Source organism: Sus scrofa, chromosome 8 (assembly GCF_000003025.6).
Source record: "Sus scrofa isolate TJ Tabasco breed Duroc chromosome 8, Sscrofa11.1, whole genome shotgun sequence".
NCBI lineage: Eukaryota > Metazoa > Chordata > Mammalia > Artiodactyla > Suidae > Sus > Sus scrofa.
Window position 1 is genome coordinate 87,415,686 of NC_010450.4, and position 6,750 is coordinate 87,422,435.

Here is a 6,750-nt window from a genome sequence, read left to right on the forward strand (position 1 = left end):
TAGGGTGTGTGGTGACCAGAATCAGGCGTACCGGGAGCCACATGGCCTCCCAAAGTATGCTAGCCTTGGCATGCCTCCTTACCTTTCTGAGAAAAAGGAAAAAAGGGGTGAGTGGAGCAGGTTATCAAAAAGGTCACTAGCAAAAGCCTCTTTGTCCTTTGGAATAGTTCAACCCTGATCAGTGCTGCATGCTCAGTCCCCAGCTATGTGGAAGAAGCACAGCCACCGCAGACAATGGGGATGGGAAGAAAGCCAGCCTTTCTGGCAGGACTTCCAATGTTCAAATACAAGAATGGCCATACCGCCCAGGAACCCCTCAGTGAGAGGCACAAAGCCTCTCAGTAAATCCATCTTGGAAGGCAATTCATCTTGGCTGAACCCCACAGAGGTGGGCCTGTGGGGAGTAGCAATTGTTGATGAAGCAGTAAAGTCCTGGCTTAAGCTGGCTAGGACAGCCACGGGCTTCTTATCTTAACCACAGACACTTTATTCCAAGCAAATGTTATCAACTCTTCAGAAAACCTGCTGAAAGAACCAGGCAAATCAAGCCCAAGCTGCGCTCCGTCTCTGTGTGCCCCTGTCTGGTTTCCCATGAAAGAAATTAAACAAAGACAAAGACTCAGCACAAGCTGGTTTTCTCCATCCCAGCCCACGCCATGCTTCTCCTTCCCTCCATCACCCTGAGGAAGTCGCTTTCTGGAATAATCTGTCTTTTATAGATGGCACCTCAATATGGCTCTAGGAATATCCTCCTCTAGAACCAGGGAACCCTGTCTTTCAGAGATAATCATCAGAGGAGATAACTTCTCTGAGGGAGAGTAGGCATCTAACAGTAGAGGAACACCTTGCTCCCAGCTGTAAAACGACCTTCTGCCATAAAGACAGGACAAGTTCATGAGCAAACACAGATGGCTCTGACAGCACCCTAACACCTTCTAGTAGTTTTCCACCAGCTCATCCCAGCCTTTAGAAACCCTCGCCCTCTTAGGGGAGTTGAGTTCAGACTGGATTCTGACCTCTCTCCCTTATTGCATAGCCTTGAATAAAGTTTTCATTGCTTGTTTGACTTTGCTCAGTGCCATCTTTGCTTTGACACCCCTCCTCCCCCCTCCCCCCCAGATTCTGTCTCATTCCATTGCAGCAATGGATTCTGAATCACCCAGAGGGCTGATTAGCACACAGTTGCTCAAGCAGTAGGCGCAGAGCTTGATACTTTCCACTGAGTTTCCAGATCAGATAAGACTGGTCCATACTTTGGTCTTTTTTTTTTTTTTTTTTTTTTTGCACAGACTGCCTTAACCCTCTGAGGCCCCTGAAGTTCTTGGTAGCCCCAGTACACTGTCCTGTAATTGGGGCATTAGAGCCGATGGGAATGATTCCTTTCCCACAATCTTCTCCCTCTCTCTCTTTTTAATACTTTCTCCCCTTTTATTCTCTAGCTTTATTCTACCCTTTCCTTCCCTCTCCTTCGATTTGCAGGTTACAGCAATTTTCCAATTAGCCTTTCCCTTCTGGAAAAAAACGAAAAGAAAAAAGTAGCCTGCTCCTCCTCAATCTTTCCATGTTCAAGGCTGTAGTTGTTTTTGTTTGTTTTTTAATAGACAAATCCTTCTTGGGGCCCCCTTGGCACTCTGCTTCCCTGGAGATGGGGGAGAGGGCTTCCTTCACCCTCCCTGGTTTCCTAGCAACTTGTCTCCTTTCTGACAAGTCACTGCCCCTGCGGAGATGCCAGCTGATATGCACACAACAAAGGGAAAGTGACACCCCTGCTCCACTTCCCTTCTTTGAAGGCCTCCCTGTTCATTAGCGCTGTGATAAGTGGCTTGCTATGGGCAGACCCCCTGATGCCCCCTCCCTGATTAAGCCAGCCTCACTGCTCCTCCCAGGGATCTTGGAGAGATGGCAGCTTGTCGCATTCCTGAGATGCTGGGTATGTACTGGGAATTCCAGATTTAATCCCTAATTACATCCAGCCCATCACCTTCAGAATAGGAGCCATAACAGCCTTTTCATTGTTGTCTTCATGTCAGGAAGGCTGAGTGGAAAACTATGTCCATGTTCATGCGTTATGTTTTCTGTTTTGCTGCTACATCCTCTCCTTACACATCAGAGTGAAGGGAGCTTTGCTTTCCTCCTGCCAAAGCTTTCGTGAGAGAAGCTGTTTGCTCAACACCCTTCAAGCTCCCTGCCCCCCCACCATCCTTTGTTTCTTCTTCACACACTCATGAATTAACTGTTTGGAGCCCAAGGATGGTAATTGACTTTAATTTGTCACAGAAGATAGAGACAACCCGCCCACACTTAGCACTTGTGGATTGGAAAGTTGGTTGGACCAACCGGGGAAGCAAGGTTTCTCAACCTCGCCTTCTATAATCCTAAAAGAGACAATAGAGTGGGGGGGGGAGGAGAGACAGGAAGAGAAAAAACAAATTCCACTGTGGGAAAAAAAAAAAAAAAAGACATTCATAGCAGTAATATTTATAACAGAGAAAAATTGTAAGTTACTCAGATGTCCAATAGGTGAATGCCCAGCCAGGATACTAACACAATAGAAGATTATTAGATTGATGTTATAAATGGTAGGCCATTTATAAGGACCATACCAATCATGGAGGTAAATATGTTATATATTTACACATGCATAATACATGTAACATATGTATTATGCATATGTAAATATAACAGATGTATGTGACAAATAATTGTACTCAGTAATTCAGGGGGAAAAAATCCAAGAGAGTTTGAATAACCAGATAGATATTGGTAAAAACATGTGTAACTGTTCAGAAAAATTAGAAGAATATATGAAAAGATATGGAGATGCATGGTCCAATATGGTAACCAATAGCCACACGTAGCTACTGAGCACTGGAAATGTGGTTAGTCTGAATCGACATATGTTGTAAGTGTAAAACCAGATTCAAAGACAATATGAAAAAATACATAAAATATCTCATCAATACTTTTATGTTGATAACCTGTTGAAATGATTGCATTTTTAATACATTGGGTTAAATAAACATATTATGAAAACTAATTCCTCTTGTTTCTTTTTACTTAATGTGATTACCAGAAATTTTTAAATTACATATGTGACTCACATTTGGGGCTTGCTTTTTATTTCTATTGACAGTGCTATGTTTAGAGTTTAATGTTAGGTCCCTTTTTCTATAAAATTGCTAAACTCCTTGTTCTGTTTATAAGGCTCTGAGGTCTGGAATTGAGGGTATTTGCAAACAGTATTTCCACAAACACCTGTTCTACGGCTGGCTTTCTACTTTTTTTTTCTCCTTTTTTTAGGGCCATACCCACAGCATGTGCAAGTTCCCAGATCAGGGGTAGAATCAGAGCTGCAACTGCCAGCCTACACCACAGCAACACCAGATCTGAGCCATGTCTGCCACCTACGCCACAGCTGAGGGCAAAGCCAGATCCCATTGAGCAAGGCCAGGATTGAACCCACTTCCTCATGGATACTGGTCAGGTTTGTTTCCACTGAGCCACAACAGGAACTCCTGGCTCTCTACATTCTATACTAGGCTTTAGATAAATAATGGGAATTGTGGCTTCTGTGGGATGGGAGGTTGTCTGGAGAGGAAAAGAGGAAGGCCACAGACTTCAGAGGTTGGTAGGGTCATTGAGACAACTTAATATTGGAAATACAAGTAGGTGGTCTCCTAAGATATCTCTTGTCATTCTGGAGGTTTCCTTCCCAAACCAACTCTTTCCTACTGGCCCATCAGCTTGACCTCTCAGAGTTAAGAAATGTCCTCTATTCATTGTCCATGGAGGAAGAACACATTTATTAAGCTCCGAGTTAATTACATATCTTGGGGTATAACTCATTAATTTTGTCATTTATGTGTCTGATTTCATTGTTAGAATTCTTTCCTTCGGGACAGTTCATTGACCACAGGCTTTAATGGGGGTGAGTGGAGGTGATGGAGTGGAGAACAGAGCATCTCTGGTGCTGAGGATGGGACAGAGGCATGGAGGTGCCCCAGGGAATAGGGACTTGACAGAGAAGTAACATACTCACTTACCTAATCAAACTTTTGCTATAACTACTCATGTGTGTGTAACCAGGATGTCCTAGCAGCCAGAATTGTCCCAACATGTGCTCTCACAAACTATTTGGAAGAGGAGATGACAGAAAAAAACTGTCATCATAAGTGTATTCTACATTTCAGAGACTCTGCAGACTTAAGAGAGAATAATCTTTGCTGCCTTAGGGGCTGCTTTCATTAGCATGGAAAAGTGCCCCCCACATTAACCCCTGGTCACAGAAGCTATTAAACTTGGAAGAACTACTTTTTGTCCAACAGGAAAAAAAACCCAAAAAATTTTTTTCCTAAGAAAAAGAAATTCTTGTGTGTGTGTGTGTGTGTGTGTGTGTGTGTATCTTTTCTAGGGCCGCATTCATGGCACATGGAGGTTCCCAGGCTAGGGGTCTAATCGGAGCTGGAGCTGCTGGCCTATACCAGAGCTGAAGCAACTTGGGATGCAAGCCATGTCTGCAGCCTACACCACAGCTCACGGCAACACTGGATCCTTAACCCACTGAGCAAGGTTAGGGATCAAACCCACAACCTCATGGTTCCTAGTCAGATTCCTTAACCATTGAGCCACGACAAGAACTCCTGAGCCATGACAGGAACTCCAGAAAAAGAAATTCTTATTCAACTACTACATCTCATTTGTTCAATAAACATTCATCAAACTCCTAACAGGTACCATTCACCCACTTAATAAAACTAAGTCCTCACTTTATAATATACTGTCTAGTTGAGACCCCTAGGCTCTGAAGACTGCCTGGGTTCAAATCCTGTCTCTACTACTTCCTGGCTGGGTGCCCTTGGTCAAATTACTTAATCTCTGCAAGCCTCTTTATCTGTAGAGTGGAATGACAATGTAGTGTTGTGACAATTACATGAGTTAATATAATGAGCTTTAAAGAATATGCAATGGAGTTCCCGTCATGGTTCAGTGGTTAACAAATCTGAGTAGGAACCATGAGGTTTCAGGTTCGATCCCTGGCCTCGCTCAGTGGGTTAAGGATCTGGTGTTGCTGTGAGCCGTGGTGTAGGTTGCAGACGCGGCTCAGCGGCTCAGATCCCACGTTGCTGTGGCTGTGGCGTAGGCCAGCAGCTACAGCTCTGATTCGACCCCTAGCCTGGGAACCTCCATATGCCACAGGAGTGGCCCAAGAAATGGCAAGAAGTCAGAAAAAAAAAAAAAAAGAATATGAAATAAAGCTTGTTGTATTAACTCATTTAATTAATGAGTAGATATATGAGTATTTGCTGCTATATACGGGTCAGTGTGTGTAGGGATAACAAAGATAATAAGCACAATAAATTCTGCCCTCAAGGATACTCCATCTGATGGCCTTTCAAACACTTTACTTCATTTAACCTTCACAATCAGCCCATGAGTTTGCATTAATCTGAGGCTCAGGCAGACTAAATCATCTGCCTGAGCTCACACAAATAATAAATGATTTAGAACTGGTTATCACAACCCTAAATCCAGGGCTCTTTGCTCAGTAGTATGCTGTCTTTCTAGTATTTCAGAGGCAGTCTTAGCCCATGAAACAGAAGGCTTTATCCGTAATAGCCTCACAGAGATATTTTCTCTGCTAGAGTATTAAGGTGTCTGGGGAATCAAGTAAAATAAAGCCCCGACTGAATTTATCTTGCATATTAAATAAATTATCTCACATTTTTTAAAGTCTCTATGTAGGCTGGGTCAGGGTTGATGGCTTCATGATACCACAAAGGACCCAGATTCACTCCATTTCTCTGCTCTCACCATCAAGGAAAATGAGATTACCATGATTGTAGCAGCAAAATGATGTCCTATCCCCCCCCCCTCAATAGGAACTAGGGTGACTTTCACAGAGGATATGAAGCACCCTCATGTGGAGGAGGGGAGGTACAGCCACAAAATCAGAGCTTCTGCTATCTGTTGCCTAGGCTGTTAACAGTGTCTGCTATAAGTGACACTAAGTGTCACTACGTAAAACATTCATCAAGTAGCATTTCTTTTACAACAAATAGAATCCTCATCTCAATTTCAAAAAAAAAAAAAATCCAAAATCAGAGTTGACTATAGAGAAGTTAATGGAGGTATCTGCCTCTATCATGATGAATTTTTAGTTTTGTCCAAATCCTTTTTATTTGAACAGCTTGGTTGGGGTCATGAACATATCTAAGTTGTTCTAACCAGTTCAAATCTTTTAAAATATTATATGTGACTTCTTCTCTTTGGGAAGTGCTTTTTTTTAACTACAAAAAAAGGGGGTAGAACAACAAGGACCTGCTGCTTAGCACAGGGAACCATATTCAGTATCTTGTCATTGAATGGGATAGAACCTGAATGGAATGGGAAAGAATCTGAAAAAAAATATGTATCTATGTGTATAAATGACTCACTTTGCTGTACACCGAAGCACTGTAAATCAACTATACTTCCACTTTTAAAATAAAACTTTCAATTTTAGTTTTTAAAAAACAGGGTAGAAGAGAGTAAAAGAGTCAAAGGGACGCATAGTAACCAAAGAGAAATGCTATCCTATCCTTCCTAGGAGACAGGATTTTATAGGATTCCTGGATCTTTCTTGTATCTGATTGTTGAGGTCTTGACAGCTTTTCTATTGAAGAATACAGCCATGTCTGTTAAACTAATTGTAGCTGTTCACTCCACTATATAATTTTACAACATTTCAGCTCCAAATAGAATGGCTTCAAT